At 39.4% G+C, this 23,706-nt stretch overlaps 1 pseudogene; it reads right to left on the bottom strand.

Annotated features, from left to right (window-relative positions):
* Positions 1 to 18,658: 18,658 nt before the first annotated feature.
* On the bottom strand, positions 18,659 to 19,259 carry LOC113198522 (josephin-1 pseudogene; annotated as a pseudogene).
* Between the last annotated feature and the right edge of the window lie 4,447 nt (positions 19,260 to 23,706).

Here is a 23,706-nt window from a genome sequence, read left to right as displayed (position 1 = left end):
AGAAGTTTGTGAAAGAAGTCTAATTCAGTCCACCCCGTGAGCCACTTTTATGTACTCAGGGCCTACATAAATACCTCCCATCAAAGAGCCTTTAGGCTAGTAGTAAACTCAATTTTCACAAAAGGCTTCATATGAAATGGTTAGTAGAACAAACTGATTTTTGTTGCTGTAACGAGTATCAAATCCATAATTTTATGTTACCATTTTATCTTTCCATCATCCATTCAAAATACTTCTTACCCTAAGCCAAAACTTCAGTAAATCTAGGTGCTTCCCTGCTAGGGTAATACTGATCATTTTTCATGAGAAATTTCACTCCTTGATTACCTTATACTCAGCATGTCATGTTTAGTGAAATTTTCCATTCATCATTTACAATGAGCATGGAAACACTGGAAGACAGTTCAATTAACCACTGAGTTTCACAGATAATCCTCCCTGCCCCTATAAACAGTAACAATGCTGGCTCTATATAATAATGTCAGTTATATTAGTGCAAGGGTATATAAGATTCCCTTTATTCTCCATCTTCCTCACCAAGTCCTTATTCATCCCTTTAAGTTAAGTAAGTGTTTTCTTCTCTGGGAACTATAATCTGCAAACCAAAATTGCCTAAGGATATGTGGATGGTAAAGACAAATTCCAAAAGTGGACCACTCACAATGATTATGAGAGGGACCAATCCAATTATCTTCCCTTGGTTCCTTAACCTGTGTTTCTAGCTTATGAGGAACACAATATTATACATCAGCTGTTGGTTTCATGCAAATACTGTATCCTGAAAAAGAGCACTCCAACCTCACAGACTTTGCCTCCAAGTTGTCATCTAAACTGACCCTTTAATAGGCCATCTCATCACTTCACAAAACCACACAATTCTATATGAAATGGAATATCATGGGACCAGTGACTTCTGTTGTTATATACACCTTGTTTCACTTCCTTAAAATGGTTAAATGCCACAAGCCTAGAAAAATTAAGTGTAGTTATGTTGAGTATAAGAGAGGGCATGAATGGCCCTAACAATAGATGAAAATCATCTGGAAAAGATACCATGTCCCTGAAAATATGAATGATATGTTAGATTCAGTAAAGGCAAAAAAAAATAAATAAATAATAACAGCTCAGTTTTGGGATTGAGATAAGTAATCAAAAAGTCTATTTAGAGCACTGCTATCATCCACACCCTGATTTCTAACACCACTTTCCAATAGAAAGAACAAGGGCACCTTAGAAGAAAGGCAGATTTTGAGACTGTGGTAGAAAATTTAAAAGATGAACCTGGAGCATCTTCTAGTGTCACATACAATTTAATATAATACACAATGATGGAGTTATGTCAGACAGACATAGAAAGTACAGGAAGAGCTTCTGATGGCTAAAGATAAAACTATTCGTGAAAGAAAATAAAGCATTATTCCTTAAATCTTTCTATCTATCTGTCTATCTATCTATCTCTTAATCTCTCTCCATATTTCTTTCTGTTTCTCTGAAGAGCCCTGGCACTGGCTGAATCAAAAACTCTGAGATCCAGCCATATGAATTTTAACAACTTCTCTCTAGATGAGTGGATACATGCTGAACTTTGTGAACAAGTAAATGAAAGAAAAAGAACCCAAAGGGTATTAAATATCCATGAGTCCATGGTAATATAAATAAATGATGGAATAAAAATGGAGCAGAATAGACCAATCTCATGCAAAAATCACTCCAAATAATTTATATACATACTCTGCTCTCAAAGAGGTGGAGCATAACTCCCTATACCTCCCACATGGTTGTACAATCACTTCTTTCTAAAAATTAAATTATGGAAAGTGAGAACTAGAAATAACGTTTCAATGGAAAATCTGAAAAAGAGTCTAAGGCATCATGACTACTAAATGTAATGTCTTAATTTAGTTGAGATCCTGGAATAGAAAAAGGGCATTAGGTAAAAAATAAGGACATCTAAGTACATTGTTAAATTAATAGTAACAAATGCCCCACACTAATGCAAAACATGAATAATAAAAATATCTGGGCTGGGCACGGTGGTGCACTCCTGTAATTCCAGTGACTCAGGAAGCTGAGGCGGGAGGATCACTAGTTCAATGCCAGCCTCAGGAAAGGCAAGGCACTAAGCAACTCAGTGAGACCCTGTCTCAAAATAAAATACAAAATGGGGCTGTGGATGTGGCTCAGTGGTTGAGTGCCCCTGAGTTCAATCCTTGGTACAATCCCCCAAACAAAGAATATAAGGTATATAAGAACTCTGTACTATCCTCAAAATTTCTTTATGAATACAAATAAATTATTTATTTAAAATTAATTAATCAGTTAATTTTATTTGAATAAGGCTTTTCACCAAAGAGGATAGAAATGTGGAAAAAATACCCACACTTGGCAAGGGAAAGTAGATGAGGGTCAACAAAAGCATCTAAACTAGCTTTTCCCCTAAAAGCAGAGGGTGAGACAGGACTTATGTGGGTGTAGTTTATTTGGGAGGCGAGCTATTGATACAGGAGCTAGGAACTGATAAGGAAAAATAGATGTAGACAAGAGATAAACGTATCCAGCACATCATCCTTAAAGTTATAGTTAAAATATCTCTTTGGGCCTACCTAAGTCATGCAGAGAGCCAGTGAATTTAGTAAAAGAATTCATAAGGAAATTTTTCAGGCATATAGGGATAGTATCCTTAGCCATTTCTTACTCTTTTCACATATTTTCATTGGCACCATCTACAGCTTCTCTCTCAACCTATCCTGATATAGAAAATCTTTGATTTTGTTTCATGGATACTGATTGAGAAATGGAAAACTTTCTTAGCTGTAGAGCCAAGCAGGACTCCCTCAACCAGTTCCTTTTATTTCCTTCACCTGTTCTCAAAGTTTTGCATGTATCAACTCATCCAGAGAAAGGTTGTTAAAATGAAGATGGCTGGACCCAGAGTTTATGATTTAGTAGGTGCCAGAGCTTTCCAGAGAAACATAACAAATAGGATATGTGTGTGTGTGTGTGTGTGTGTGTGTGTGATATGTGTGTGTTAGAAAAAGATTTATTTACTATAAGCAACTGACACACATGATCATGGAAACAAAGAAGTCCCATGATACTGGAGATCCAGGAGACTATAGTCAGGTAAGGAATAGAGTATAGTTTCAGTATGAGTTTTCAAGAAAGCCCATGATGTAATTCCTGTCCCAGTGCAGAAGAAATATTCCAACTTGAATATGTAGGCAGGAAGTACAAATCACCCCTTATGCTTCTTTTTGTTTATTCAGGCCTCCAAATTTAATTAGACTCACCCACTGTGGAAGAGGCAATCTACTTTCCTAGATCTACTAATTCAAATATTCATCTCATCTAGAAATGCTTTCACCGGCATACTCAGAATAATATATGACTAAATATCTGAGTACCCCATGGCCCAGTCAAGTTGACACATAAAACTGTCACAGTAGATCTGGAGCAGGATGTGTTCCTGAGAAGTCTTCCGATGATGCCAGTGCTGCAGATCCAGGAAGCACACTTTAAAAACTTCTGCTCTCACACCGTAGGCCAGCTACTCAGGCTCTCATTTAAAAAGTGTGATTGTGTTAGCATTGCTGCAAACACCATTTAACTGACTTTCTAGAAGAGTTCTTCCTAAAGGCACTAAGGCTTTTCATCTGCCGTGCAGATGAGTCACCCTGCCGGCTCTTATCATTGTGCTGGAGGTAATAGGCTTCCTACCCCAATTATCTCTCTTACTTTTTCATGATCACCATGGCAAGGACACAGAACATTGTAGGTCATTCTAAGCAAAAGAAAATGAAGAGAAGAGAGGAGAGATCGAAAGTGGTTCAAGATTCAATCAAGAGGACAGAACCAATCCCACGCAAAGGCTGCACTGTGTTCATGTGGGATGCTACTTTTCACAGGAATTCAGAAAACTTTGCTGTGGTGGGCAGAGCAGAAAAACGAAGAACCCAAACGATTCTCAGCGTGCAATTCATCATGTTCTATGTAATATGCACAGAAGTGGCAGGAAGAAAGGTAAAGGAGCAATTGGCTCTACTGTTCTCCGAGTACAGGTCCTGTCCTGAAAGAGGCCAGAATTCTAGGCAACAGTCTGGTTGAAATCTGGAGCAGCCGTTGAGATGCAAGTTTGAATGGTCACCAGTTTCTCCAGTTCTGTTCCTTCTAAGTGCATGCTAAGATTATGTTACCCCATCAGCCTTGCAGTCACACTGGCCCCACGCCTTTTTATATGGTCAATGAGAACAATGTGAAGAGACAAACACGTGCGACTTCCAGGAAGAAGTCTGAAAACTCTGGTGCACCATTCAACATATTTCTTTCCCTCTGTCATGGTGACTGATGACATTCCAGATGGTATAGGCTTCTGTAAGATTCATTTCTGAGTGAGGAAGACAAGGAGCCGAGATCCCAGCGACCTGAAATGAAATCTCAATGGGTAATAAATAGACATTTGTTTTTACTAAACCTATAATATTTTAGGGGTAGTATTTTACTTCAACATACCCTAGCCCATCGTGAGAAATAGAGCCAAAATATATACCCAACTAGTCCAGAAAAGAGGAACAGAGTGAATTAAGGGCAGCTCCGCGCTCAGGATTTATGCCTGGGAATACCAGATGGCTTGTTTTCTCGCCAGCAACAAAACTTCAAGAGGAAGATGAGAAGTCAGCTATAGTTACTGGACCAGCTATAGTTACTTAGGTCCAGACCTTATTCGATGTTCTTGTGTATGTGTTGAGAAGGGTCATATGAGAAGGTTGCCAGAGTTTGCTGCTACACTCACTCCATGCCTGTGACTCACTTGCCTACCAAACCAGGGCAGGATTTTAATCCATAGATTGGGGACAAATCAAGAACTTACCCACTTGTATCTAATGTATGAAATATGATATGTCAAGAGCTTTGTAATGTTGTGAACAACCAATAAAAAAAAAAAAAGAAAAAAAAAAGAACTTACCCATAAGGATCTGAGGAATCTAAGTCAGAAGATAAGGTACTCAAGTGGTAGCACACATTTTTCTTTCACTGAACTCAGTCTCTGGTCCATTTTTTAATGCACATCCTGTCTTTGAAGTTTGCCTTCTCCGCCTTGGTTTCCAATTTTCCCTCTAGGGTGAACCCCACTAATGGCTCTGTGATTCTGTTAATGGACAGCACTTTCCTCTGTCCAGCTGCCTTCCTCAGGCCAATGTGTTCCAGTGATCAGAGGAATTTTCTCTACCATCTCTTGGCCATCTTTTTTGCAGGCCCACTAAATTCCTCTTCCATTTGTGAGGATCAGCTTCTTGCAACAGAAGTGACTGATAATCAGTCTTCCCAACAATGAACTAAGAACTCCAACCCAGCTCTGGTTACCACCCCTTTCCCCATTTCCCTGTAAATCCTCACCACTCATAAGCTTGCTCTTCCTCCTTGTGACCATATTCAGCATTATGCTTTTCCCACCTGATCATAATAAGAATTAGATGTACAAACACAATGCACCACTTCCAACAAAGGAATAGGGGTCATTCTCTCAAAGGCCCAAGAGAAGGAGTTGCAGGGGAGAGCACTGAAGTATTGTGCCTTGGATTGAAAATTTTTCAAATTTTCCTATTGCACAATTAATGACATTTTCAGAATATGAGTCTAAGTCCAGGATGACAAACATAGTAGGTTTATTGTCCTTTTTTTCCCTGAGATTTCTGGCTATGATAAGCTTCCACCTTCTCTTGGATCTGGAAACTTTGGGCTCTACTTCATAGATCATATGACCTTTCCCAATTCTGCCTTCAGCCCATCAGAGGAAATGCCTCTTGAGAGCAGCGAGGATCACTTTGGGAGGCACTTTCAGAAAAGTTCACTTTCCTTGTAGGTTTTGTAATCATTACTCCAAGAAGACAAGTTGCTCTTTAAATTACAGTCTCCACTCTGTGAAAGTCAAAGACTTCCCAAGTTTGAGGTACGTCAGTCAGGGGTCACATAGAAGCCCAACTTAACAAGATTGCTTCCCTCCCTGCTTGAGCCATTTAATTCCTTCTAGCTTCATTCTGCTGAGGAGTGATTGGCAGGCAGAATTGTTTCAAGGTTACTTCTGAGGTACTACATATACCCTCCTGCAGCCTGTTTGCTAGAAATCATAAGGCTGAATTATACTTCAGGTTTTCCCAAGCAAATACAAAATTGTGCATGCTTGTATATCTTTTTTTTTTTAATTTGGCACCATATGTCTTATACATCACATATTGCTTTTAATCTTTTACCTTGGTACATTTCTGGTTCTTTCTCTCTGGCTGTACCTTAAGTGTTGGAGTTTGCCAGTCATGTTCCTGTTCTACTTCTTTTCTCCCTTGGCATATTCTTCCTGTAAGTTACCATCTATGCTTTTAGGTATCATTGCATCTTATGACTTGAACTCAGCATCTCCCACTAGATCTCTTCCTGGGCTATATGGCAATACTTACCTATCCACCTGGAAGCTGAATATTTGTTGCTTCTCCAGGGAGCCCCAACACCACACGCTTTGTACTTCTCATCTGTGTTCACTGCCTCAGCACCCTCACAGCAGCCTCTAAGACCTCTTCCACTAGGTCTGTCACAGTCAGACTGTTTCTCCTCCTGTTCCTCTGATGGTGGTGGACAGCACTTGTGTTTACCGATATCTAGTGTTAATGTGATTCCATGTACGTGGAATTCCATGTCCACTTTCCTGCCTATTAATGATAGGCATGGCTTTGCCATGAGTCTGAACAATAATGAAATGTGAGCAGGTTAGTTTATATCTGGTAATTCCACCCAAACAGATTCAAAAACTGGTGTGTAATTCTGCACACTCTCTTCCTCCGAAAAACAGAGAATTTTGAAATGGTGGCATCACAGTAACAACTCTTAGTCTAAATCTTTTAGTGTGTGTGATGCACAAAACTGTCACCTAATTGCTTGAACAAGAAGTACATATTTGCCTCCCAGAGTTGAGCTTCTGTGACTTGGAGCTTAATGGTTAGCACATTATAACCCAGCTGACCCGTATACCCTTTCTGGTTAATACGATCCACTTCCTGAGGAATTAAAAACCACTAATATCTTCCTTTCCTTGATTTCCTATATTAAAATACTTCCTAAATGGGTTTAGTGTATCTTTAGGTCCCACCACCACATGTATAATAACCGTCATGGGATTGCCAGAGCATTTCAAAATAAAAATCAGGTTATGTACTCCAAATTTCACCCTAGAGAATCCCTACACAGAGTTCTTTTGAGTAGGGTTATTTGTTATAAAGAAATAAATCTTTGTGAGTATTGGCATACTTTCTGCATAGCATATCAGAAATCAGAGCATTTAAAAGAATATCTGAAAGAAAAGAAATTTCATCAAAGAAGGAGAGGAACTATTCCCAGACCAGTACTTCATGTGGTAAAACTGTTCTATAGTAGAGCTGTCACTCAGTGTTTGTGGGAAATTGGTTCTAGGAACTCTCCCACCAAACACACACACACACACACACACACACACACACACACACACAAGGATATCAAAATCTGTAGATGCCCAAGTTCCTAATATAAAATAGTATAATATTTGCATATAACCTACACACATATACACTTCAAATCATATTTAGATCACTTATAATATCTAATAGAATTTAAATGCTAGGTAAACAGTTGTTGCACTGTATTATTTAGAGAATAATGATATGGAAAAATGTCTATATTTGTTCAGTATATTTCCAATATTTTTTCCTAATATTTTTTGATCTGCAGTTGGTTGAATTCATGCATGTGGAAACAAAGAGTCAACTATCGATTTCTATCAAAGGTTAGGAGAAAGGATAAAAGAGAAAGCAGGATGAGAAGATGATAGAACAGAAAGCTATATGCATTTCCAACTCTTTCAGATTCAAGAATTTATAACAGTGTTGTTTTCCCAAGTAACTCTAAACACCAATCCCTAGACCCAACCAGAAGCTAACCCACTCTATTTTTCTCATCATTCTTCCACTGCTGTTCACCATTCCCTATGAAAGCAACAAGCCAACGTTATTTTCCCTGATGTTTCACTTTTTACATTTTTTAAAAGGAGACAGAGAATGCCTATTTAACTAGACCAATTCTGCACATTTGTAGCCCAGCAAGATCACCTCCCAGGGATTCTGATTAGCAGATAATTTCTCCTTATACCAGGACAGACTCCTACTGCTTGCCATTCATCTTGCGTGTGAACCTGTGAGTACAGAGGAAAGTACTGCCAAAGGATAATATTACTAAGCATTATTTTTATTACTTCTCTTTTTATTCCTATGAGAGTCTCTCTAGGGAAGCCCATGTTATATCTAAAGAACAGAAACATGGAATATGCAAAAAAAAAAGAATTATAGGTGGTGGCTATACATTCTCCTCAGCTATGAAGCACACAGGAATCTTACCTGGAATTGTATTTAAGCTCAGATATTTTAATCTAGAGGATGCTTTTGAATGGTTGGTGCCCTGGGGGATTTAGTGGCAGTTATACCCACCTTAGATATAAATAACCAAGTAACAGGGCAAGAGAAAGAAAATTAGTGCTGGTACAGTCTCTATATAGATAGTGCTGAGATTCTATTTTCTTAGAGGAAAAAATATAATAATAATAATAATTAGTGGATGATTATTTTAAGGAAAATTTTCTCAAGATTGAAATGCATTTAGTCTCTTTTTTTATTAATTTATTTATTTTTAAGAGAGAGTGAGAGAGGAGAGAGAGAGAGAGAGAGAGAGAGAGAGAGAATTTTTAATATTTATTTTTTAGTTCTCGGTGGACACAACATCTTTGTTGGTATGTGGTGCTGGGGATCGAACCCGGGCCGCACGCATGCCAGGCAAGCGCACTACCGCTTGAGCCACATCCCCAGCCCAACATTTAGTCTCTTTAGAATTGGTTTTTCATCTCTATGATCTCAAGCTTTAAAACTTAACCATTTTAAATAACTTGCAAAATTGGTAGCTATTGTGATTCTATGAAGTTATTTTCAGGGTAAATATTTTAAGGATAGAATCAAAACAGAAGTCTTCAGTGAAATTTTTCTTGCAAAAAACATTTATTTTCTCCCCAGATCCATCTTCTTCAATACTTCCCTCCCCTCTAGACCCCTCCCCACCAGGAACTTACATATTGGTGCGGGGGAAGGTGACTAGGAATGATGTTGGGAAAGGCAGAAAATTTAAACTTTTAAGGACAAATCAAACCAAAAAATCTTCTGGAAAGGCCTTCTCACCCTAGGCACTAGGTGAGCCTCGTTTCTCCGCCTACGCAAAATTAATTTGATACCTTTTTAAATGAAGCTGATGGGCCCCCAGGAAATGCTACTGTCAGGATCTCAGATGCTAGGCAGCCATAGGATCTGAGGCCAGGAAAGCACCGCCCTAAGAGCCACTAGATACTCTCTGAGCTTTGGAATACTGTCATTTGCTCATATGATAGACTACTGTCTAAATGATGAATTGGGGGTGAGCTTGCATTACGGCTAAGAGTTGTAAAATAAAACCTGTTTCCCTTGAATGGGTCTCCCTCTAGTCCATTCTGTCTTTGAGCACTTGGAAAGAACTGGCAAAAAGCACAAAGACTCACTTCCACATGACACAGGAGACACTGCACTCACATCACTCTTCACTGTCCTTCTCATGGAGTCCCCTTTCTGCCTCCACAGTGCTCCTGTCAAACATCCAGGTGCCACACATGTGCAGCATTGGTCCAGGTTATCACTTTTTGTGATTGTGTGGTTTCAGCTGTGGTTGTTTTCATTTTACCTTTGGTTAAAATGCTAAAGAGAGGGCTGGGGGTGTGGCTCAAGTGCCTGGCATGTGTGCAGCCAGGTTTGATCCTCAGCACCACATACAAACAAAGATGTTGTGTCTGCCGGGAAAAAATAAATAAATAAAAAATAAATATTAAAGTCTCTCTCTCTCTAAAAAAAAAAAAATGCTAAGGAGAAACACTTGGAATCTGGTAGCAAATAAAAATAGAACTGTTTGGAAAGATCTAGACCTAAGAAATTCAGTCTTCCCTTGATAGCCAGGGGAACTGATTCCAGGTTTCCCCATTAGATAGCAAAATCTGTAGATTCTCAAGTCCCTTATGTAAAATAGCATCGTGCAATCCATGCACATCCTCCTATATATTTGAAATCATATTTAAATTACTTACAAGACCTAACAAAATGTAAACCCTATGTAGATAGTTGTTATACCATATTGTTCAGGGGAAAATGTTGTCTCCACAAATGCAAAATCCAGACACAGAGAGACAACCGCCATCATGAAGATACTGGAGTCAAGGAGAGGAGTGATATCAAGAAACCCAAGAGCTTCACATAGTCATCCTAGGACATAGAGCAGCCCCAGCCTCCCTCTACAGCCACTCCATTGTTCCTCTTGTTTTGTTCTTCTTATTGACTATACTCTTTTGGTTTTTTAAGTATGCCAACACTGAGTCACCTCTGTGTCTTTGCACATATTATTCTCTTGAAATGCTCTCACACATTGTTTCATTTCCACTCATGTTTCAGGTCTCAGGTTAAGAGCCACTTCACTGGTCAGTCCTTCTCTGACCTTCCTCCCCACACACCCGGCTGACCCCATACTAAACAAGCTCCTGGACTATTATCTCATAAGCTCCTGAGCATTTTTATACTCATCACAGTTCACAGTGATCTGTTTCTTCCCCATCCACAGACACACAATTCTGTGTGTAATTTCTGCCTCCTTGTCGCACTACCAGCTTCATGAGGTGCAGGAAGTTTGTGTTCTTTGCGAATCACTAGAGTTCTGGGAAAGCCTGGTGCTGTCACAAGTGAGGGGTGTCACTTGTGGGTCATTGTTGAATAAAGAAAGATAAATACCTGAGAGAGGGATAAGTAAACAAGTAAAGCAAAACAGCAAGTTGTGTTGGAAAGAAAGAGCTAGTAGACAAAGATTATTTTAGATGATTGCATTAATCATCCTAGTTATGTTTGCCATTGTATACGTCCTAACAAGTTTAACTGCCATCCTTTCATTAGGGCCCCAGTAAGAGGAGAAGCAGACGGAACAGGTGCGTGAAAGGCAGATGGCAGCTTACTGACCTGCTCTAGATCCTTGTGTTTGTGGTATATAGTTATTTTTAGTAGCAAAATATTACATTTGTGTTACATCTCAGATTTTACAACAAGCTTTCCTATGACCTTTCTGTGTGCTTACATGTGAGACAGTTCCAGCTGGATTTTCAATGGTTTTGCAATAAGTTTTGTAGATTTTTCCAAGGTTAATATCTGTTATGCTCTAAAATCTTGTCTGCATATTAGTTGGATCCAATCGAATTTGTACATTCCTGTTCTGGTTAATACTCAAAGTTTTCTTTTTAATTTTAAACTATGAAAATAGATGAATTAATTAAAAGTAATAGACAGGCATTGCATATATGTTTATATTAACATAAAACATAGACTTGATTCTGTTACAACTCAAGATGAGTGAAGTCATGGTGCCTGGTGACATTAGTCTATACTGACATCCTATAATTACCTACATGTAATTTTATTTCTTTATATACTTCTAATATCTCGAGAACACTAAGATGTCAATGCAAACTATCCCTGCATTTATTTCAGTCCACTTATTAATATTTAAGACTTTTTCTTTTTGAACTGTAGTTGCTATTTCTCACTACTATTATTCTTTTCCTTTTCATTCATCTCTGTTTGCATTTGTATGAATATGCATTATGCTACACCATTGCAAAAGAAGAGTCGTTCTTTGGCTTAATCTAGCAAACTTCCATACTCTTTATCTGATATGTCGTGTGTTCTTGGCCCCCATCCACATTCTGTGCTTCGTGCATTTTCTGTGCACAGCAGTAGCAGCTGAGGTATCGCCACATGTGTTTCCTTCACAGTAGAATGTCCTTAAGGAACAGATGGTTCTTTTTTTTTTTTTTTAAAAGAGAGAGAGTGAGAGAGAGAGAGAGAGAGAGAGAGAGAGAGAGAAAATTTTTAATATTTATTTTTTTTTTTAGTTTTCTGCAGACACAACATCTTTTTTGTTTTGTATGTGGTGCTGAGGATCGAACCCAGGCCGCATGCATGCCAGGCGAGCATGTTACTGCTTGAGCCACATCCCCAGCCCTCTTGTTTATTTTACTGTATTTGAATTTTCAGAATTATAACCTTCGTTGAAAAGATTTGGGAGGAATTCATAGATTGAGGAAGGGTAGATTTAATAAATAAAGACTAACATGAGGTTGTTAGAAACTCTATCTTAGTAAAGTTTTCCTTTAGAAGTACTTAAGGAGAGGACTGATCAAGTGTTTACAAAGATAATAGATAGTCATAATGTTTCCTCTTGTGGAACACTTTAGAAATATCTCACATTGTGCCACAAAGGCCAGCACACCAGGATTTATATATCCGAACGACTCCGTCAGGTTTTCTGATTATCCAAGTCAAGATGAGGCCCACGCTTCACAGGTGATTCTAGAGAGGGTGATCAGTGTGAACTGCACTGGAAGAAACCACCCTTGACTCGTAGCTTCTTTCCATGAATTTTACTTTACATTTTCTATTGTCAGGTGTTGGCCACAGGTTTGGTGATGCTCTAAGAAACAAGTCAATGTGGTGTACATCTCCCAAGCAAAATTGGATCTGTTTGGAATTTATCAGTGTGGATTTCATGTTGGACAGGTGATCCAAGAGGAAGTGTCAACTCATGTTTGTGTCTGCTCCTGACCGAATAAATGTATGTTATTCTCTCTTTGCTGAAAATGGCATTTGGCCTACCCGAGTGGTACTAAAATGGATGAGGATGAACAGAGCAGACAGTTCTGTCAACTGTACTTTAAGCTCTCTAAATGGTTTCTACAAATTTCCACCTACAATGGACAAGGTCAAAGCACTGAGAAGGTGCCACCTCATTAAGACTGAAATGTACCTGGCTCCAAGCCTCGCTCAACAACCCTGATACTAAAATTAGTTCTGTGGACACTCAAGTACTCCATCTTTCCATCTCACATTTGGTTCCATTAAGCACAGAGGACAGTTAATAAAGGAAGAAAAATTAGTCTAACTAAATTAATAGAACTCTGGTACAAGGAGGGTGAGCATTCGCATTCAGGGTATATCTGAAAGAACAATGAGACTTTTATTGCTCATAAGCTGAATGCCTGCATTTTTACTGAATTCTTTCATAGGCCTCAGGTGAAGTGTACCCAAGAGGGAGGAAGTTCAGAATGTGTTTCTGCTTTAGTTCTTTCAACAAGAGAGAAGTGCTATGCACACCTCAACAAAAGAAAACAAACACATGCCCAGATCAATCACATGAACAGAACCAAGATAACTAACGAGCCATAAAATGATATTAGAGATCATTATGTGGTGTCTTTCTCTGTAGCAATCTGTTGTCCGGCAATTGAATTGTTTGGAAGGCCCAAAGAAAATATACGGTGCTCTCCAAATACATTTTTATCAGAAAAGCAGGTTTATCTTCATCTTACTTATGAAAAGAGTAAACCAAATTTAGGCTTGGAAGACATATAGAGATTATTTAGTTCAACACTTTCTCTGAAGAGATCAGAGGCCAATGAGATTTGGAGACTCACCCAGGTGACCTGCTAATTCCTTACATAGCACTGATCACACACATAGGTCTTCTAGAAGCAACGACACTGCTAATTTTGCTGAGTTGCACAGCTGCTGGCACATTAGCTGGAATCCTCTGTTATTCCCCTTGAATATAAAAATAATATATTTTCTAGCCTGAATTACTATACTCCAGTAGGCAGAAGAATCACCTAGGCCTTTCTGAACTAACCCAAAGGAGAGAGTCTACTTGGTACTTGTCTGGATTCTCATTGTAACTTAAAGGGGAAATTTCAGAATGTCCACAGCATTGCACATGCTGCAAATAAAGGAGAAAGATGGCTTCAAATTCCATGACGCAGAATCCTATTTGGGTAGCACCAACCTTAATTTCCAAATGGGACAGTATCTACAAAAGGAAAAGTAGTGGTATCTAGATCGAAAATTTGAGGAGGACCCAGGACAAGCTTCTGCCTGAGGCTTGTACCACTGCAGCCTTGGAAAACCTGGCTGAAATCAGTGTCTTTCCCCCAGGAATCCTGGCTATGGGGCTATGCTGAAGTTTGCTGTGGCAACCAAAGTCACTTCTGTTGCCAGACACTTTAGTCCTTGGACCTACACTAACCAGATCCAGGTAACCTTCCAGAAGCTATGTCTTGTAGTTGAACCCAGGGCTGACCACCGGCTTCTCACAGAGGTGTCTCATGTTAACTTACTACCATTGCTCTGTGGAATACAGACCCTCCTCTGTATTATGTGGATATTGCCATCCTGTGCAACAAAAAGAGGCCTCCCTCAGTAAGTCTGGTGTAGTAAATGCTGATCCAGAAACTTCCAAACATGCACAGTGTTAGCAGGTGATATTACTCCTCAGTTCTTGTCTTCTCAAATGAAAGATTTCAGTCAACAGACTTAGAATAAGTATAAAGTGTTTATTTAGTGAAGTGGAAGTATGCCCCAGGTTATGTGAAGCAGGCTGCTCCAAAAGCAGACATGCCCTGGGGTTTTTATATATTTTCCAAATATAAAGACTCACTAGTCTTTATATTTGGTCTGGTAACCTCCCTCCATGCATATTATGTATTTAGGACAGTTACTATAGCTTCCCACCATGGTTTAGTGCCTGCACAGGTTTCCCTGTTAAGAAATTCCCATCAATACCTAATCAAAAACTCCAGATGTGGTTTAAAGCTATAATGTAAATGATGTTCCAATGAACCATGGTTCCCCAAATGGCAGTGTCTCAGTGCTCTGCACATGCTCCAAACTTGGGAAGTCCTTGAAACTGTTTATACCCAGTTCTTTAGTTTAAGAACATAGTAGATGAGGAAGATAAGAAAAAGAAAGTAGTAGATGACTATAAAGGAAGAGGGCTTATAGATGGGGTTTCTGTTGCCTGAGGTGGAGTGATTTTCCATTGTTCCACATGGAATGAGCCTTAGTCTCCCTGTTCCATTCTCTTGATCATGTCTACCTATCTACCTACCTACTCTAATGTGCAGTGCTCCATGGGAGCTCATGCCTGACCTCTGCTTCTGCAGAGATTCTGAGGAAACTGAAAAAGAAGAGCAGAAGCACCTGAGAAAGCTGCAACCCAGAAGGAAGTTGAGAATGAAGGGATTACTCCAAATCCTGAGCTCAGCGGTTAGCCTGAGGGCTCAGACAGGTCTGAAGGTGGGCAGGTCCTGTCTGTGGCTGTCCAGCAGGTTCACTGAAGCCTGGAACCCCCAACAGGCCAGGGAAGACTGGTTGGCAGCCCCCACTGCTCAGCTGATGAATGGGTAGAAACAACCATTAAGTGATTCTAAGCTGTTCTTCCATAGGACCTTAAGTAAAATGGAAGTAAAATTGGTGGAAAATAAGAAGTTTCTTAAAAGAGAGAGGAAAAAGAATCAGCCAGTGTATTTATTAAAAATTTAGAATCTTGAAATTCATCCCCAGATATTTTGATTTTGAAGGTGATGACAAAAGAAGGAGGAGGAGGAGGAGGAGGAGGAGGAGGAGGAGGAGGAGGAAAGGAAGGAAGGGAGGGAGGGAGGGAGGGACAGGGAACCAGGGGGCAGGGAGGAAAAAAAAAAGAAAAGAAAGCTGGTCTGAAAAATCATCTTTTAAAGAAGCATCATACTAAAGGGTTTATATATATATAATTATTATACAATTCAGGCAGACAGATTCATATACCGAATTTATCATCTTTTAATATTTGATAAAACAAATCTTTGTAAGCAAACCCAGCACAAAGCCAACAGAAAAAAAAAGAGGGCAATAAAAACAAGAAAAAGCCCAGGGTTGCCCCTTATTGGGCATCAGGAAGTGTGGCTTTTTGCCTTTGGGTATCAGCATGGGTCCCTGTTCCCAAATGGATATGAATAGAGAAACCACCCTGAAATGTGTGTCTTTGCATATTCCATTGCCTTGTGATTTCATGTGCATGGGACTCCTTTCAAGTGCCATTTGCACAGGCCCAATCATATTTGTGGAAAGGAGTTTCCTCCTCTTCCCAGAAGATGGTTTATAATTACCAATAGTGACAATGGACCAAGGTCCTGCTTGTGACATTCAGCAAGGTTGGCTGCATCATCTGGCTGGTGGTTGCTGCAATGTCATTTTCCAGGAGTAAAGAGTTCCCTGTGGTGCCAAGTAGATCTGGTGTAGAAAAAAGTACAGGAGAGACTGCAGCCAGTTGCTGGAAGGGCATAATATATGGTAATCTCTTGGATCCTCTGTTACTCAGCATAAAAAATGACCTTGTTGGGGGCTGGGGTTGTGGCTCAGTGGTAGAGCACTTGCCTTGCATGTGTGAGACACTGGGCTTGATTCTCAGCACCACATAAAAAAATAAACAAATAAAATAAAGGCCTTGTGCCCATCTATAACTAATAAAAATATTTTGAAAAATTGTTTTAAATGACCTTGTTGGATTGAAGATACATGTGCAGAAAAAAAAGTGCTGGTATAAATATGTGCTCCAGTCACTGTAGGGAAGAAACCTCAGCTTCCACCTATTAAGTTTTCTCAGGATCAGCATGCAAGCCTCAGGCTAACTCTGCTGCAGGAGAAAGTCTGGCCAGTGGGGCAGCTCTCAGACCTGCCAGGACCATTGATCAGTCACCCCTGTCTGTCCACCTGCCTTGAGGCAACCATCGTCACTTTGTTATGTTGTTTTCCCTCCTTCTCTTGTTCTCCAAAGTCACAGGAGAAACATGGCATACAACTGTTTCATAATATAGGGAAAGTGCATCCTCAGCTGATTTGTAAAGGGAACTACATGAAGATAACAAACCCAGGTCCTATCATATACGGCACATAGCCACCCAACTTGTCACCACAGTGATAGCCTCTGAGCTCAGGTCTTCTACCAAATGTAGCTGCTCTTAAACTCTGAGCTTATTTTTATGTAACTTTTCTTACCCTCTAAACTCATGGGATGTGATGCAGCTTTTCTTACTCTCTAAACATCACGGGATGTTTTCTGATTTTCCCAGAGTGAGTCAACCAGAAAACTGACCCTTTTCCTCATTTTTTGCTCCAGAGCTTCCTAAATCAATGGAATGAAACAGTGGGGACAAAACTGGAGTGAGAAAAAAGCCGTCCCACGTCTGTCCCAGTTAGACGTTAGCCACATCATCTTAGATTCCAGTTTTAGTCGGCTTTTTCACGGTCATGACCAAAAGGACCTGACAAGAACAATTATAGGAGGAAGAGTTTATTGGGGGCTCATGGTTTCAGAGGTTTCAATCCATAGATGGCTGACTCCATTCCTTGGTACATGAGATGAGGCCGAACATCATGGTGGAAGTGTGTGGCACAGGAAAGGAGCTGGGGACAGGGAACCAGGGAGCAGGGAGAGAGCTCTGTTCAACAGGACCTGCCTCTTCCAGCCACACACTCTCTGCCTATGGTTACTCAGTTGTCAGCAGGTCAATGCACTGATTAGGTTAAGATCCTCATTAAAAGAGAATAAAATCATGGCATTTGCAGGTGGATGGATGGAGTGGAGAATATAACGCTTAGTGAAGTTAGCCAATTCCAAAAAACCCAATGCCAAATGTTTTCTCTGATTTAAGGTTGTTGATTCAGAACATGATGGTGGGGGTGCAGACGGGAAGATTAGATGAACTCTAGATAGGGCAAAGGGAAGAGAGGGAGAGGGAGCGTGCACGAGGGTAGGAAAGACAGTGGAATGAGATGGACATCATTACCGTAAGTACATGAATAAAGACATGGATGGTGTGACTCTGTGTACAACCAGAGATAAGAAAAATTGTGCTCCACATGTGTAATATGAATTATAATGCATTCTGCTCTCATATATAACAAATTAAAATTTTAAAAAATGACCAATAGAAATCCACTGGTAATCCATTAAAAATTTCTCATAACTCAATCATTTCATCTCTAGACTTTCTTACACTGCTTCACACATGAGCTCTTGGGGGATACCTAATATCTAAGCCATCACAGTATCTATTGCACCTCTGACTTGCTAGAATATTGTGGGATTCAACCACCTGTCTTGGAATATTAGAGAAGTTCTCATCATCCAAATCCATATACCACCATATACCACCCTTAAAAACAACGGCTTAAGGATTGCAGATGGCATTTGGCATCACTACTGGGGTTTTATAGATCGTTTCCCGAGAAATGTTTTATGCTCCAAGTCGTTTGAGTCTGTCCCTGAGTTTTGTATGTAGTGTCTTCAGATCCACTGGTGCAACAGGAAAGAAAAGTGGAGGCAGCATCTCTGGTGAGCCTGAAGCAGCAGAGATGGCTTCGACAGAACCTGTATCAGGTCCTCATAGACAGGAGGAAATAAGTTCAGAACCACTTTTCCTTCTCTTCCTTTCTCTGAAATGAAATGAAGAAGGCCTCAACACCTTCAAGAGCCCTAAGCCCTCAGAGCCTCTGCCTTCATTTCCCAGGCACAGACAATGCTGGGTGGTTTTGGGAACGTGCACACATCTGTCCCGTTGTACTGTAAAATCTGAGGGGACACCCCAATGAGGTGTCTGGGGAGGGGCAGACCCACAGTAGAGGCCTCAGCCTATCACGGGGTCTGGCCAGGGGCAGCTGCATACTCTGTCTCACACACCAGCCTTCCAACTCTAATGGGCTTCCACCTCTTTTTCTACCACCTGCAGGAGTCACAGTTCTTTCCTCCCAAATGTTTAAAATGTCCTGAGCTCTCTCTCTGCCTCCAACTCCCACTGCATATTGTGTTTGGAGCCGAGCTGAGGTGGCAGTAGGCCCCGCCCACCTCTGGACCACACATCCAGGGCTGCCTTTTTAGACATAGCTGGAGTGAACCCCAGCAGAGTCTGGAGGGCAGTTTCATCATGAAACCCAGGATGTGAGTGACAGCAATGACATCAACATCTCTGAGCTTATCCCACCAAACAGCTCCTTAGCTTTGGGTCTTAAGTGTTGCCATAATGATGTTCACACCACAGTTTCATTTCCCATTGTTCTCTTGGTGGGGGGTATCACTATGGGGTTTGAAGACCACCTCTGGAAAAATCTCTCACAGCCTTTCCCACATTAATATCCTGGAAGATGTTATTGAGGGCATGGAGCACACGAAGCTCCCTGCACTGTTTGTTTCTCAGAGCAGATTTGAGGGGGTGCTGCTTGGGGCCATTCCAAGGATTCAGACGTGGCTCCTTTCCATGGCATGCAACGCACGTTTTTTCATTTTAGTTTACGGATGGGGTTGAAAACACCCACTCTTCCCGCCTGAGGAAGATGTCAACGGCTTAGTGTTTTCAATATTTGAGGTCTACCATTGTCTCTGATGTCCACGATTTATACTTTGTTACTGGAAGAAAAGGTTGAAATCTAAAGAGGGAAAAAAATACACCTTTACTCTTTTCTCAATAGAAAAAAAAAATAGCTTTTGGACTCGTTTATTTTGCCATCACTGTCCAAGTGCATAATTTATTAAAAATCATATAAAATGAAACAACTTGTTGCCTTTTCTGCATCCTCACCTTCCACCCCACTCCAAAAAGACAAGATTCCTTTGCTGTGTTTTCATTTCTGCAAATGCCAGCCAGGCTTCAACATAGGAAGACCTAACAAAATCCCTCCTATCACTCTGTTTGATCCATTTCTTTCGAAACATGGCATCACTGATTCAGGAGACAAGACCTAGGTTGTGGTTAAAATGCACAATTCAGCAGCTGGTGAGGACTGGTCAATGTGGGATTAGGGGGCAGCCCTCCATCCCCTCAATGCAGTGGCAAGGCAGGCGCCACTCCTGGATAATCACACTGCTGGGCACCACCTCTGTGCCACAAGCTACCACCTTTGTGCTTCAGGCTACCACATCTGTGCTGCACAGGCCACCACCTGGTCTGAGCTAGGCATGAAAATCTATTTTTAACAACTCATAAATGACTCTAATTCAATTAGACCATGGAACCCTCTTTGAGAACTACTATTCTACATGATTGATTATAACATTGATGAGCAAGAGGAAAAGCAATAAGATTCTCTTTTCCATTTTGTGAAAGGCAATTAAGGAGCATCTCCCTGGTTTTACCTTACTACCTGAATAAAAGTAAGTTTTTTAATCTTCTCAGTGAAACCTATAATTAGAAAGATTTCAAAGGACGTCTAGTCCTATCTCTGCTTCCTTCCAGATTCTATGCCATTGACTCATGCCTAATTTTCTTCAGGACCACATTCTGATGCTAAAATGAGCTTTAGGTGCAATCAAAATATAAATGCATCTGAAGCCACAATTTCAATTTATCACTCTGTATTTCACTTCCTGAGTTAATTCAGTTTTGCATACAAACAATAAGTCCAAGGATCTGTAGCAGAATCTGCGAGGAGTAGAAGACATTAAAAGAGTGCTATGCATATCTTCAAGAAGTAGGGGAGGTAAGACATCGCTATGTTGTATGACATTTAACACTCTTTTTTATTTTGGGGTAAATTGACAGAAAAAAAAGTATGTGTTTATTATACAGAACAGATGATTTAAAATATACAGACATTGAGGAACGGGTAAATCTAGCTAATTAATAAATGCATTCCCTCACATAGTTTTCATTTTTGTGGCAAGAGCACTTACCATCCACTCTCTTTGCATTAAGCACTCTTATCTTTTTGATGAGGTAGTAACAGAACAAATATGTGAAAATCCAGAGTGGGAAAAATATTTCCAGTTCAGGGAAGTCATGCAAAGCTTATTACAGCGATAGTGTCTGAGCTGAGAATTGAAGAACAAGTCAGAAAGGGCAAAGGGTAAGTAAGCATCATTTATTGAATGTCTACAATGTGTCAGGCAGCTTCTTTGCATAGCAGAGAAAGGGAAACAAAGACAGCAACAATATACCCCTGGGAAGAAAGGATGGATCTTTAGTTAGTTGTAGTCCTTAATTGATGGGCAATTTATGTACAGTAGAAATACTCCACCTGTGCATGTCCAGGATAAGGTAGGAAAATGCTGTCAGGAATAACAGTGGATAATTTGAGATGGAAAATCAGAGTGTTCTACTGAGCACACCTCTCCAGGTTACCTTATTTTTTTTTATTGTTTTTGAGTTCTTTTACAACTTCATAAATAACACAGTCCATACAAAGAATTGTATCCAAGAGACATAGACTTTCTTAGTGCCCTGAAAATATTGACCAATTTCAAGATTATAGATGGATATGATTCTTGGACTTTGCCTTTGAGCTGGCTGTACCATCTTTCTGATCCCTTCATTAAATTAATTAAACAAAATATTTGTCCTGTATCAATTTTTATTCATTTATTTCTATACTTATGATTTTACCTTTTTAAAAAATGTGTTCTTTAATTTATGGATTATAATTATATATAATAGTGGAATTCACTGTTACGTATTCAGACATGCACATAATGTGATTTGGTTAGTTTCATTCCTCAGTTTCTCCCCCTTTTCTCCTTTTCTCCTTCCCCGTGGTATATTGATCTCCCTCCTATTTTCATGAGATTTCCTCATTTTATTCCTTTTCCTCTCTGATTTCCACATATGTGTGTGGGGGGGGGATATCATCCTTGACTTTCTAAGTCTGGCTTATTTCACTTAACATAATTCTCACAAGTTCTAACCGTTTTCCTGCAAATGACATAATTTCGTTCTCCCTTGTGAAAAAAATAAAACTCCATTTTGTATATAAATCACATTTTCTTTATCTCTTCTTCTTTTGACAGACATCTACATTGATTCGTAACTTAGCTATTGTGAATTGTACTATAAACATGGGTGTGTATGTATGTATGGGTAGAGTACACTGGATTTAATTATTTTGAATGAATATTGAGGAATGACATATTTGGATCATATGATGCATACATTTCTTATTTTCATAGTGGTTGTACTAATTTACAATCTCAAAAACTGTGTATAAGTGTCCCTTTCCCCCCCATCCTCAGCAGTATTTATTAAATGTATTTTTGATGATTGCCATTCTAACTCTAGTGAGAAGAAGTAGTGTAGTTTTCATTTGCACCTCCCTAATTCTTAAAGATGTTGAACTTTTTTTTTTTTTTTTTTTGCAAATTTTTGGCCACTTGTATTTCTCTTTTGAGAAGTGTCTATTTAGTTCATTTACACATTTATTGATTGGGTTGTTTGTTCTTCTATGGTTACTTTTTGTTTGTTTTTTTTTATATCTGGATATTAATTTTCTGACAGAAGAGTAGTTAGCAAAGATTTTCTCCCATTTTATAGGTTCTCTCTTCACAGTCTTGTTTCCTTTCCTGCACAGATTTTTTTTTTAATTTGATGCATCCTGTGGTGTAATTATTGGTATTATTTCCTGAGCTTTAGGAGTTCTACTGAAGAAGACATTGCCTGCACCTATATGCTGGACTGTTGACCCTATGTTTTCTTCTAGTTGTTGTAGTTTCTGGTCTAATTCCTAGGTCTGTGATTCATTTTTAGTTGGCTTTTGTGCAGGGAGAATAGAGATATGGTTTTTTCCTTCTATGTATGAATATCTAGTTTTACCAGTACCACTTGTTTAAAACAAGGTTGTCTTTTCTCTAATGAAGGTTTTAGCACTTTTTTTTTTTTTTTTTTTTTTTGAGGTTGCAGGGAGATGGTGGTACCAGGGATTGAAATTGGAGGCACTTGGCAACTGAACCACATCCCCAGCCCTATTTTGTATTCTATTTAGACAGGGTCTCACCAAGCTGCTTAGTGCCTCATTGTTGTTAAGGCTGGCTTTGAACTCGAGATCCTCCTGTCTCAGCCTCTCCAGCCACTGGTAGTACAGAAATGCATTGCCGTGCCAGATTGGTTTTGGCACTTTTGTCAAAGATCAGATAACCATCTTTTTGAATTTGTTTGCGTTACCTTCTATTGTTTATGTGTCTGTTTTTATTCTGGTACCATACTGGGTTTTTTGTTTGTTCTTTTGTTTTATAGCTTGTAGTATAATTTGAAATTGAGTGTTGTAATGCTTAGCTTTTTTTTTTTTTTCTTAGAATCAATTTGACTGTTCTGGATCTTTCATTCTTCTATATACATTTTAGGACTGTATTTTTCTAGTTCTGTGAAGAGTATCACTGGTATTTTGGGGGGGACTGCATTGAATCTGTAGATTACTTTTGGTATTATGATCATCTAATATATTAATGCCTGAACTCTCCATAAGCATGGGAGTCTTAAATCTTCTGTTGTCTTCTTCAATTTCCTTCCTCAGTGTTCTATGATTTTCATTGTATAGCTCTAGTACCCCCTTGGTGAGATTTATTCCTAGGTTTTTAATGACATCGAGGCTATTGTGAATGTGGTGGCTATTGTTTTCCTAATTTATTTTTCAGCAGATTCATTACTGTTATATAGAAAAGCTATTGATTTTTGTATGATGATTCTGTAAACTGATATTTTGCGGAATTTATTAGTACTAGAAGTTTTCTGTTAAAGCTTTTTGAATCTTCTAAGTATAAGATCACATCATCTGCAAACAGTAATAGTTTAAATTATTTCTTTCCCATTAATAGCCCCCTTATGTCCTTCTCATGCCTAATTGTTCTGGTTCAAATTTCAAGTAGCACACTTAATAGAAGCCGTAAATAGTAACATTCTTCTCTTTTTCTGGATTTTAGAGAAAATGCTATCAATTCTCCCCATTTACTTATTTGGCTTTG

This window comes from Urocitellus parryii, chromosome 14 (genome assembly GCF_045843805.1).
Source record: "Urocitellus parryii isolate mUroPar1 chromosome 14, mUroPar1.hap1, whole genome shotgun sequence".
Taxonomy (NCBI): Eukaryota; Metazoa; Chordata; class Mammalia; order Rodentia; family Sciuridae; genus Urocitellus; species Urocitellus parryii.
This window is presented reverse-complemented; position numbering and strand designations above follow the sequence as displayed.